The sequence below is a fragment of the Capra hircus genome, chromosome 25 (assembly GCF_001704415.2).
Source record: "Capra hircus breed San Clemente chromosome 25, ASM170441v1, whole genome shotgun sequence".
Taxonomy (NCBI): domain Eukaryota; kingdom Metazoa; phylum Chordata; class Mammalia; order Artiodactyla; family Bovidae; genus Capra; species Capra hircus.
This window is the reverse complement of record NC_030832.1, coordinates 24,341,796-24,355,525: the sequence shown is the minus strand read 5'-3', so window position 1 is coordinate 24,355,525 and position 13,730 is coordinate 24,341,796.

Here is a 13,730-nt window from a genome sequence, read left to right as displayed (position 1 = left end):
ACTGCAAGGCTGATTCTTAACTACCAGGAAAGTCCTGAGGGTGTTCATTTTTAATGTTTGTGAGGATTAACATTCAGTTGGAGATCCTAATAAAGGCTATGGTTCTGTCCTGAGAAAAATGCAGATAGACCCAAACTTCTTCCTGCCCCAGCACCCTGTCCCTGCACCCAGCTTTGCTAGGCCCCCCGCCCACCCTTGACCTGGCTTACTTCTCCTCTCATCTCAGATATCAGCTCACCTGTGACCTCAGTAAGGCTGCTGTGGCCTCCCTGTTTGCCCTCGGGCACATAGCATCTTGCTTTTTTCCTCGAAAGCATTTTTCACCATTTCGTAAAGTCTGTCTTTTTGGTTGTTGCTTATTATCTATTTTCTTATGTGTTACTGTGTTTGTCTCTCAGTCATGTCCATCCCTTTGCGATCCTGTGGACTGTAGCTCACCAGGCTGTTCTGTCCATGGAATTCTCCAGACAAAAATATTGGAGTGGGTTGCCATTTCCTTCTCCAGGGGATCTTTCCGACCTAGGGATCGAACCCGGGTCTCCTGCATTTCAGGCAGAGCTTTTATCATCTGAGCTCCCAGGAAAGTGACTGGCAGACTATGCTGGAAAACATGCTTGGCCGTTTTCTTCGGCAATACGGTGCCTGGGTCTAGCATATATGCATATGGCACAGTGTAGAAAACCAACACATATTTGCTGAATGATTGGATGGATGGATAGATGGATGGATGATAAGACAGCTAGATAAATTTGAGAACAAACTCACTGCCTTGGAACCATAGCGTAACCCGTCCTCCAGTTTCACTGCGCAGTCTTGGCCTTTGGGGGAGCTCATGTTAGTTCCAGTTTGTGGTTCTTGTTCCCCCAACTTTCCTGGGAATGTTCCCCTTCATATGCCTCCTCTGCCCAGGGTGGCCCAACACAGACCCAGGCTCATAGAAACCTTCCAAAGGACTGGTTCCTTTCATTTCTTAAGACTCTCCAGCATCCCATTCAAACCATGGGAGGAGAGCTTCAATAATACTGAGACTGAAATTTCCTCCAGCCTGGGGGGATAGGGGGATTAAAGTCAGATTTAATTTGATTTTAGACAAATACTGTGACATTTATTGCACACCTGAATTGCTAGAGAAAAAACCAAAATTCACAGGGCTGCCAAGCAACAGTCATGCAGGCTGCCTCTTGCACACAGGCACCCTGCGGAGGGGCATCCCGCCTCTGCTGAGGGTGGACTTCTGCCAGTTCAATAGTCCACCCACCGAGTATGGCGTCTCTGGGCTACTGACCCCTAGGGGGAGCGCTTCTCTAATTCAGAAAAAGAGGAACTTTCAGGCACCAGCCTTGGAGGAGAAAAGAATTGGAGGGGGGCAGACAGGGCTAGGTGACTGGTGCGTGCTGGGGCCAGGCAGGGGTCCAGGTGGCCGGGAGCAGCGTACTGCCCATGGGAGGAGAAACAGGGGCTGTCATTAGAAGGGGTCTTAGCCTCTGAAATAGTCAGAGTGGAGAACAAAGTAAGCTTTTGCCTTGTTCTTCATGGCTCCTTTATTTTTTTTTACTTCAACCATGCTCACATACTTTATATTTTAGTTTTGCATATTTTAATTTTTCAACAAAAGCGCATGTACAGCCTGATAATCAGATCTGCTGGAGTGGTCCCCAGAGGGGCGTTGGCCATCTTTTGTTCATTCCTTCATTCATTCCTTTAACAGAGCACCTACTGTGTTCCCACTTCTAGTTCAGGAGCTGAAGATACAGCAGCGAGCAAGTCAAACAAAAACGCCTGCTCCTACTGCATTTGGTGGCTCAGATAATAAAGAATCTGCCTGCAGTGCGGGAGACCCGGGTTTGATCCCTGCATTGGGAAGGTCCTCTGATGAAGGGAAGGACAACCCACTCCAGTATTCTTGCCTGGGAAATCCCTTGGACGGAGGAGCCTGGTGGGCTACAGTCCATGGGGTCACAAAGAGTCAGACACGACTGAGCAACTAACACTTTCACTTCATGCAGCGTATGGGTTTCCCTGGCGGCACTAGTGGTAAAGAATCTGCCTGCCAATGTATGAGAGGTAAGAGACGTGGGTTTGATCTCTGGGTCAGGAAGATCCTCTAGAGAAGAAAATGGCAACCCACTCCAGTATTCTTGCCTGGAGAATCCCATGGACAGAGGAGCCTAGTGGGTTACAGTCCATAGAGTTGCAAAGAGTTGGACACGATGGAAGCGACCAAGCGCATATGCAAGCATGCAGCTTATGTTCCAGTGGGGAAATAAACAGTAGACATAAAACATAAGAACATTATATGATGTGATAAAAAGTGATAAGTGCCACAGAAGGAGTAAAGAGATTTACGAGCTTGGCAGAGAAGGGACACTTGTAATTTAAGTGGGGTAGTTCTGATGATCTTCCCTGAGATGATGCTTGTGTGAAAACTTGAAGAGGATGAGAGGGAGAGAGCCCAGATCCAGGCAGAGGGAACAGCCAGTGCCAGAATCCTGAGGCAGGAGAGTGTCAGACACACACAATTTTCACACTCCCTACTATACTCATGATCACTTTCTGTTTGACATGCAGTGAGTCCCCTACCTATGAACCTTCAAGTTGCGAACCTTCAAAGCCCAACCTGCGTTTGTGTGTCCAGTCACAAGTTAGCTCTACTGGAGGGGTACTCTTAGTTTTTAAGGACTCGAATTAGAATGGTATCCGAAGGTTGCAGCAGCCATTCAGAGTGCCATCCAGCGCTCCCGTATCATCTCTGATGAGAAAGAAAGAGCTGCTACCCAACATCACTGGATCCTTGTTTCAAGAGGGTAGATAGAATTGAATCCAGCAAGGAACCAGAACCTGCGCCATCAGCACCAGGCAAGAGTGAAATTGCAGCTTGCCCTCCATCTCCTACTGCTGATAATCCTTCAGCTCCACCCTCTCCCACTTCCTCCCCCTCCTCTAGTCAGTAACTCTTCCTGCCTGTTCACTGGATGCCAGCCCCTGGATGCCAGCTATTGTACTGTACTTCTCGAGGTAATGTATGGTGAGGTTAAAAATGTCTTCTTTATTTTTTTTGTTTTTAGTGTATTACTTGTTGTTCAGTTGCTAAGTCACATCCAACTCTTTGCAGTCCCATGGACTGCATGCAGCAAGCCAGGCTTCCTTGTCCTTCACTCTCTCCTGGAGTTTGCTCAAACTCATGTCCATTGAATAGGTGATGCTATCCACTCATCTCATCCTCTGTGCGAAAAGTATGAGAAACCTATGCAGTTCAGTGCTGGGCTTCCCAGGTGGTGCGAGTGGTAAAGAAATCTGCCTGCCAGTGCAGGAGAAGCAGGCTCCATCCCTAGGTGGGGAAGATTCCCTGGAGGAGGGCATGGCAACCCACTCCCGTCTTATTGCTTGGAGAATATTGCATATACTCCAGGGCTTCCTCCACAGTCAGGAGAACGCAGGCTATTTTGGGATAAACAAGGTTTATTTTGCTGGGGTTTCAATTTTATGAAATTTAAGGAAAATATTGAGAGGCAGAAGGCATAACTTATATTCATTGATAAGTGGAAAAATGAGGCTTGCAAGAAATATGCTCATATTCATAGAAGACTCCAAACTGCTCTCCAGAACTCTTACTTTGAGGGTATGGGATAGTTATCCTCTGTAATTTGAGGCATATGGACAGGGATGAATGAGGTACTGGGTTTGCACATCTCTCTCCCCAATCAGGCTGGGAGCAGAGACTCTCTTTTACAGATTGTGTTGCCTGTGTTGGGCAGCTTGCCTGGCACGTCATGCATACTTGATAGAGACCAGTCCTTCCAAAGTCTAATTCCTTCTACAAGAACTGCCTGCCCCCTCCACCAGCCCCTACCCCTGCCCTCAGATCTCTCACTCTAAAGGTCTGGGTTCAGTTCTCTCACGATAAAGGCCTCAAGTTCACACAGGCGCCAGAAGGTGAGCAGAGTGAGTGAAGTGGCCTGGAGTGTGATACAGCAGGGACTGGCAAGGAGTGTGGCGAACTAGAGAGCCCAGGGCCTGTGCAATAAGAGCAGCTGCTTCTTCCCTCCATGAAGCCACTGGGAACCCAAATTTCCAGTTCTTTTGATTTAAGAAAAATCACACGTCTGAATTTTCATGCAAAAAAAGTTCGATTTTCAAATATAGACAGCTATAAACTCAGACTGTAAAGAATCTGCCTGCAATGTGAGAGACCTGGGTTCCAACCCCTTTGTTGGGCAGATGTTCTGGAGAAGGGAATGGCAACCCACTCCAGAATTCTTGCCTGGAGAATCCCCATGGACAGAGGAGCCTGGTGGGCGACAGTCCATGGGGTCGCCAAGAGTTGGACATGACTGAGCAACTAACACCGATAATAAAAATAGCTCTAGACTGAGTTTGAAGAACGAGGACTTGCAGCTGTATCTGCAGAGACCCAGGGCAGTGGGCACAGCCTTCCAGGGGTGCTGAGTGAGGAGTTGAGCACAGCGACACGTGCTCTATTGCATCCTGGGGTCGGGTTTGGGGCCAGCCTGAGCAGGTTAGACTCCTTGCCACGGTTGACCACCTTCAGAATTAATAAAGTTTATCTCAAGGGGAGGGTGGGGAGTGTCCAGCTGAAAAATCCCAGTTCTCTATTCAGAGATTGAGCCTGGGGTGGGGGTATATGTTAGACGTATGTCTAGACCAATGCCTGCTCCTAGGAGTTAAATGTATTTCATCTGAAAAGCAGAACTTATTGGCTCATTAAAATAAACATTTAAGATATTCTCCAGGTGTTAAATGTCCTCAGGAATCTGTGTATGTCCTCTGTCTCTGCTTTTCTTTGGGCTTCCCTGGTGGCTCAGCGACAAAGAATCTGCCTGCAGTGCAGGAGACTAGGGTTCGATTCCTGCGTTGGGAAGATCCTCTGGAGGAGGAAATGGCAACCCACTCCAGTATTCTTGCCTCGAGAATCCCATGGACAGAGGAACCTGGCAGGCTACAATCCATGCGGTCACAAGAGTCGGACACGACTGAGAGACTAAACCACCACCAGCAGCAGCACAGAACACCAAAGCTGGCTGTCAGCAGGCATACAACCTACCAACGTAGCAAGTGCTGTAGAAACAGAATGTGTATTTTCTTATAGATCCATCGTAAATCTCTGGTTTGGCTCTAATGCGGCTGGCTTGAGTGGCATGCTCACATTGAGAAGCTGATACTGGGGCAAGCTCTCCAGGATTGCATGGATGGAGAGTGGGAGAGGGGCCCCAAAGGACAATCAGGATGGTGCTTCCAGAGTGTGTGATGGGATGGATGTTGGGCAGCAAAACTGCAGAGCTCTCCCTGGACTCGAACACTGGGCAAGAACGTTCATTTCCCCAGCCAGCATTGGGCTCTCCTCTGCCTCTGCCTTCCTGTCTCATTCCCCTGGCCATACATCCCTGTGGCCTTTGGCAAGCAGACACCACTGCTCTCATTTCGGCAGGGGTATCGATTGCCTGTCACAGGCTTAATGCCTGTGTTTCCCTTCACACAGTGTGTTGGAGCCTCCTGGACCACAGCCTCCCCCTCGATGCTTCTGCCCCTGCTCATCCTCCTGGCAACCATTTTCCTCTTCTCTTTTCTGCAAAAGATGAGCTGTCTCACGTTTGTTGACTCTCATCTGACCGCAGCATGTGGAGTTTTTATTCTTTCTATCTCTTTTCTAGAAATTGTTCCTGGATGCTCCAGAGAAGCTCTGTGAAAGGCTGCCATTCTACCTCCCAGATGTCACCCCCTTATACTCTAGATGCTTCCTGCCCTATCTGTGGGATGGCAGATATCACCCCAAGCTTACAGAATAAGACCTAAGGCTCTTAGGGTGCATACATACAGGAAAGGACCCTTTGAAGCCAAATAGGATGACTGCGGCAGAGATGCCTGAGCAGGAGGACAGAGGTTATTGCTGGAGGGAAATTCCAGGCCACAGCACAGGGAAGGGAAGCCAGGGCAGAGCCCAGTGAACTCTCTGAGTTGAACATGGATGAATGTGGGAGCGTGGGGAAGCCAAAGCAAAGCAGCTAGAGTTTACAGGGCAGAACGCTGGACCGAGGGACTTCCCTGGGGGTGCAGTGTTAAGAATCTGCCTGCCAATGCAAGAGATATGGGTTCGATCCTTGGCCCAGGAAGATTCCACATGCTGTGGAGCAGCTAAGCCCACATGCCACAATTTCTGCACCCCTGCTGTAGAGCCCACAGTCCACAACTACTCAGACTACCTGCTGCATCTACCAAAGCCATTGCATCCTAGAGGCCGTGCTCTGCAAAGAGAAGCCACCACAATGAGCAGCCTGTCTGCTGTGATGAAGAGTAGTCCCCGTTGCTGCAACTAGAGAAAAGCCTGCACGCAGGAACAAAGGCCTAGTGCAAAAATAAATAAGTAAATAAAATTTAAAGAATACTGGAAAGAGAGCTTCATTGGGGGTGGAGGGAAGGGAGGGAAAGAGAAGGGGAGGGAGATTGGGAGAGAAGGACCTGGAGATTTGCAGAGGGCTTCCCTCAAGTCTTCAACTGAGTGATGGTCAGCACACGTACGTTAAGAAATCACCTGAGATCGGGGGTAAAACCATTTGAGAGGGTTAGAGAAACAAATCACTGAGGTCCCCATTCAATATTTGGGGCATAGTTCCTGTTCCCATCAGCTAGAGTGGAAAGCCTCAGAATAATCATGAAGATTGGACAGAGCACTCCAAACTTAAGAAAGTTTAACAGCAAAGTTTAAAAGGGTCAAAGTGTTTTCAGGTAACTTTACTGCATCCCAGAACAAAGCTCAAGGATATTTATAGGAATACAAAAATAGCTAGCACCCAAGAAGATGAAAAAACTAAGATCGTGGCATCTGGTTCTATCACTTCATGGCAAAGAGGTGGGGAAACAATGGAAATAGTGACAGACTTTATTTCCTTGAACTCCAAAATAGCTGCAGATGGTGACTGCAGCCCTGAAATTAAAAGACGGTTGCTCCTGGGAAGAAAAGCTATGACCAACCTAGACAGCATATTAGAAAGCAGAGACATTTCTTGGCTGACAAAGGCCCACCTAGTCAAAGCTATGGTTTTTCCAGTAGTCGTGTGTGGATGTGACAGTTGGACCATAAAGAAGGCTGAGTGCCAAAGAATTGATGCTTTTGAACTGTGGTATTGGAGAAGACTCTTGAGAGTCCCTTGGACTGCAAGGAGATTGAAACAGTTAATCTTAAAGGAAATCAGTCCTGAATATTCATTGGAAGGACTGATGTCAAAGCTGAAGCTCCAATACTTTGGCCACCTGATGCAAAGAACTGACTCATTGGAAAAGACCCTGATGCTGGGAAAGGTTGAAGGCAGGAGAAGGGGATAACAGAGGATGAGATGCTTGGATGGCATCACCGACTCGATGGACATGAGTTTGAGCAAGATCAGGGAGTTGGTGATGGACAGGGAAGCCTGGCATTCTGCAGTCCATGGGGTTGCAAAAGAGTCTGTCACACCTGAAGCAACTTAGCACACACTCATACACACACATTCACACACATACACACACTCTGTCATACACAACGCCCCCCCGCCACAAACCCCCACCCACCCACCCACACATATATAAACACTTGATGAAAATAAGGGCAGATTGGACATTGCAGATAAAAAGATGAATTAACTGGAAGAGATAGCAATAGGAACTATCAGAACCAAAGCACACAAACAGAAAAAAAAGAAGGTTAGAAAAAAAAAAAAGAACAGTAGCCTAATACACATTTAATTGGAATGAGTATGCAAAGGACCAAAGGAGTAGCGTGGAAAATTATTTGCATAAATAATGGGTAGAAATTTTCCAAATCTGATGAAAAGTATGAATCAATAGAGTGAGGAAAGATATGTATTACCAATTAAATGAATGAATGAGATCCCTATAGATTCTACAGCTATTGAAAGGATAATAAAGAGATACTATGAACTCTTGCGTGGAAAACCCCATGGACAGAGGAGCCTGGTGGGCTGCAGTCCATGGGGTCGTTAAGAGTGGGACACGACTGAGCGACTTCACTTTCACTCTTCTCACTTTCATGCATTGGAGAAGGAAATGGCAGCCCACTCCAGGGTTCTTGCCTGGAGAATTCCAGGGACGGGGGAGCCTGGTGGGCTGCTGTCTATGGGGTTGCACAGAGTCGGACACGACTGAAGCGACTTAGCAGCAGCAGCAGCAGCAGCATGAACAACATTATAATAATGGTAAGGTCCTTGAAAGACACAAACTATCAAAGCTCACTTAAAGTAAAAAAAAAGATAACCTGAATAATCTAATATCTCTTACAGAAATGGAATTTGCATTTAAAACAAACAAAAAAAAATTCCAGATCAGGTGGCTTCTTTGGTGAATTCTACCAAATACCTAATGAAGAAATAATGCCAATTGTATCCAATATTTTTCAGAAAGCAGAGAGAAGGAAACACTTTCCAGTTCATTCTATGAGGCTAGAATTATCCTGGTACCTAAACCAGAACAAAGTTATACAGGGAAAAAAAAAAAAGTACAGAAGAGCTACAACACATCTCATCAAGTCTCATGCGAAACTCTTAACAAAAACAGAATGTGTGTGTGTGTGTGTGTGTGTGTGTGTGTATAAATCATCATGACCTACTGAGGTTTATCCCAGGAATGCAAGAGTGGCTTAACATTCAAAATTTTCTCAATGCAATTTACCATATTAAAATTCTATACAAAAACTTTCATCTAAATAGATGTAGTGAAAGCATTTGATGAAATTCATCAACTATCCCTTAAAAAACTCTCAGGAATAGGAGGGAAGTTCTTCATTCTGATAAAAAACATCAGTGAAAAACTTATAGCTAATGTACTTGCTAGGGAAAGACAACGTTTTCCCCTTAAGATAAAGAAAAATGTAAGAATACCCACTCCCACCATTTCTGGTTAACTAACCTTGTTTTGGGGGTTCTAGTCAGTGCAATAAGGAAAGAAAAAGAAATAACAAACATTCAGGTTAAAAAAGAAGATACAAAACTTTATTCTAGATGACATGGGAGTTTGCGTTGAAAATCCTATAGACTCTACAAGAAAGGTATGAGAAGTAAAAAAAAAAAAGGTAGGCTATGAGATGAGCACAAAGAAGCTGATTGTATTTCTATACAAGGGGGCAACAGAGGATGAGATGGTTGGATGGCATTGCTGACTCAATGGATATGAGTTTGACTAAACTCTAGGAGATAGTGGACAGGGAAGCTTGGTGCATTGCAGTCCATGGGATCACAGAATGTCAGACACTACTTGGTGACTGAACAACAACACACTCACAATAAAACAATTGGAAACAAAGTTTAAAATATCATGTACAATATCACAAAATATGAAACACTGAGAGATAAAGCTGACAAAAGTTTTGAAATATCCCTATACTAAAAAATACAAAACATTACCGAGAGAAATTAAAGATCTAAATATAAATGGAGGTTAGCTACATTGTGTTTGAGGATCCAAAGGCTCAATGTTTCTAAAATGTCAATTCCTCCCAAATTAATTTATAGATTCAATACATACATGCTCATTTGCTCAGTTGTGTCCAACTCTTTGCGACCCCATGGACTGCAGCCCGCTAGGCTCCTCTGTCCATGGAATTTTTCCAGGCAAGAATACTGCAGTGAGTTGCCATTTTCTTCTTCAGGGGATCTTCCCAGCCCAGGAACTGAACCCATGTCTTCTGCATTTACAGGTGGATTCTTTATCCCCGAGCCACCTGGGAAGTCCCAGATTCAATGCAATCCCAGTCAAATTCCAACAAGTGGGGGTTGTTTATACAGAAACATTCAAACTGAGTCTAAAATTTATATGGAAATGCAAATGACTTATACTAGCCAAAATAACTTTGACAAAGAAGAACAATGTTAGAGGATTTACATTAATTGATTCCAAGGTTTATTGTAAAGCTACAGTAATCAAGAGAGTGTGATATTGACATGGAGTTAAACATATAGGTCAATAGAACAGAACTGAGTCCAGTTACCTGAACACATATACAGTTAATTAAATTTTGAACAGCAATTCAGTAGAAGAATGTGTATCTTTTCAACAAACGATGAAACAATTGGATATCCATATTAAAAATTAATTTCAATACATAACATACATTTCTATACAAAAATTAACTCAAAATGAATCATACCCTAAAGTGTAAGGCCTAAAATTATAAAATGCCTCAAAGAAAATGTACAAGAAAATTTATGATCTTGGGTTAGGCAATATTTTTTAGACATGAGTGCTATCTATAAAAGAAAATAATCAGTAATAGGACTGCATAAAAATTTGGATGTCTGCTTTTTGAAAGACATTGTTAAGGGAATGTGTATAGGAGATATACATGAGGAGGGAATATTTACAAATCACACATCTGTAAAGGACTTGATTTAGAAAAAGCATGGAACTCTCAAAATTCAAAAATAAGAAAATGAAGCAATCTGACAATAACGATCACAAATTTTAACAAAGATGACAGATAGCAAAAAAATCACATGAAAAGATGCACCTTGTTAGTCACTGGAGGATAATCAAATACCTAAATTTAAAAAAGACTTATCATGTTGAATATTAATGAAGACACAGAGCAAGTGGGATGCTTATGCACTGTTGCTGGCAGTGTAAAGTGGTACAACCACTTTAGAAAACAGCCAATTTCTTCAAAAGATAAATGTGTCTTACCCCTTGGACCTTACATTCCTATCTATCTCCTAACAAAGTTATGTCCTTATGACTTTTACACTGGCATTCACGTCATCTTTTTTTTTTTTAATTTTTATTTATGATTTTTATTTGACTTTGCACTTAGTCCAAGTAGGTGGGATCTAGTTCCCTGACCAGAGATCAAACATGGGCCCCTGCACTGAGAGCTGAGTCTTAGCCACTGGACCACCAGGGAAGCCCCTATTCACAGCATCTTTAGTAGTTATTGCCATAAACTAGAAACAACTGAAATAGCCATCAACAGGTGAATGGATAAACAAACTGTGGTCTAGTTGTATAATGGTTTATTAATACGCTACTATTCAGCAATAAGAAGGAACAAGATACTGATACATGCAACAATGTAGATACGAACAAAAATAAATGTGTTGAGTGATGTATTTAAAACAATGTGAGAGAAAAAAACTTACAACCAAGAATACTCTGTGCGGCAAGGATATCATCCATATTTGAAGAAGAGATAGAGTTGTATGGGTAAATGAAACTAAAGGAGTTCAGCACCACTAAACAAAAGTAAACTCAAAATGGAATAAAGACTTAAATGTAAGACCTGAAACGATACAGCTCCTAGAAGAAGCATGGGCAGTACGCTTTCTGACATCAGTCTTAGCAATACACACACACACACACACACACACACACACACACACACACACACACACACTGGAAAACAGTGTGAAGTGTATATATATATAAATCTGTCTCCTCAGGTAAAGGAAAAATGCAAAAATAGAAAAGCAGGACTGCTGTTGCTGCCAAGTCGCTCCAGTCGTGTCCGACTCTGTGCGACCCCATAGACGGCAGCCCACCAGGCTCCCCCGTCCCTGGGATTCTCCAGGCAAGAACCCTGGAGTGGGTTGCCATTTCCTTCTCCAATGCATGAAAGTGAAGGTGAAGTCGCTCAGTCGTGTCCGACCCTCAGCGACCCCATGGACTGCATGCAGCCTTCCAGGCTCCTTCATCCATGGGATTTTCCAGGCAAGAGTACTGGAGTGGGGTGCCATTGCCTTCTCCGAAAAGCAGGGCTACATCAAACTAAAGAACTTTTGCACAATGAAAAGAGACTACCAACAGAAAGAAGGAAAAGTTTGCCTACTGAGTGAGAGAAGATATTTGCAAATATTATAGCAGAAAATAGTTTAATAGCCCAAATGTACAAAGAACTCATACAACTCAATATCAAGTAAGCAAAAATAGGAAAGAAAAGAATGTAGTAGAAAAGAAATCAATGCAATTAAAAAATGGGCAGAGGATCTGAATAGACATTTTTCCAAAGAACCTCAGAGGGTCAACAAACAGAAAAGATGCTCCTCAGGGAAACATAAATCAAAATCAAAATGAGATATCACCTCACACTCATTAGAATGACTATTATTAAAAAGGCAACAAATAACAGTTATTGGAGAGAATGCGAAGAAAAGGCAACCCTCGTGTACTGTAGGTGAGAACATAAATTGCTTCAGTCACAATGGAAAATAGTGTGGTAAAAAACTCAAAAAATTTAAAATAGTACTACCACATGATCCAGCATTTCCACTTCTGTGCATTTTTCTGAACAAAAACATTAATTCAAAGAAATATATGCACCCCTAGGTTCTTTTCAGCTATCATATTCGTAATAGGCAGTATGTAGAGGCAACCTAAGTGCCCGTCAATAGATGAATAGACAAAGAAGTGATACACAGACACGCACACAACGGAATACTGCCACATCCTAAAGAATCTAACCTTGCCATTTGTGACAACACGAATGGGCCCAGAGGATATTATGCTAAGTGAGATAAGTCACACAGATACACAAATGCCATATGCTTTCACTTATACATGGAATTAAAATAGCAAAACAAATATCCTAACACAGATTCATGGATAAAAAAGAATGGTTCCTAGAGGGAAGAGGGTAGGGCGATGAGTGAAACAGGTGATTAAGAGGTACAACTTCCAGTTCAAAACAAATGAGTCATTGAGGTGAAATGTAGAGCATGGGGATTATAGTCAACAATATTGCAATATCTTCGTATGGTGATAGACGGTAACTGGACTTACCAAGTTAATCATTTTGCTATGCATGAAAGTATTGTATCACTATGTTGTTCACTTGGAACTAATGTAGTGTTGTAGGTCAATTATACTTCAATTTCAAAAATTAAATAAAATTTAAAAAGAATATTCAGTAACTTATTTATCGTGGTCTTTTTCTGGGATGGGAAACTGGGAAATGGGTTAGGGTTAGAAAGAAAACTCAGACTTACTGCATAAGGACTTGTAATTCTGATACTTTTAGTTTATGCAGATATTACCATTCTTTAAAGAACACCCCCAAACCAAAACCATAAAAGTTAAAAAAGACTCCAAAGTAGAATTCACCTGGGCATGTTTATGTTTTCAGCTATTTTTGGCACAGACTTTGGCATATATGTTCCTTAAACTTACATTGCATTGTATTGTAATAAAATACCCAAATATGGAATGGGTCAACACATTAGATGTGTATTTTTCACTTATGTAGCCGTCCTGATTGAACATTCAGATCAGCAGGGCAGCTTCTCTGCGTGTAATCATTTTCAGAGACTCAGACTGTTTCCATCTTGTGGCTCTTTTTAGAACAAGTATAAGCTTCCAGAAGAAGGGAGGGAAAACGATGGAGAAGCAAGCATGGGGAGATTTATGGACCAGACCGGAAGTGGCTCACTTCACTTCTCTTGGAATATTGGCTCCAACTCATCACGTGGCTACACGATGAAAGGGAGTCTGGGAGTTGTAGTATATCTGGTGCACAGATGAAAAGAAGAATGGGTTCCAAGGATAGCCAACAGTCTCTAGTAGTTATAGTGCATAATAGACTCTACACTAAGAAACATACATTGATCAAGGGTGGACAGCATCCTGAAGCAATGGAGCTCAGTGAATAGACTGAGGTCTTCCCAGCATTTCTCAGGTCTGCTCTCTGTGCCCAGCTTTCTGACGTCTCCGTAGGAGAACTGTAATGGAAGCAGCCTCCC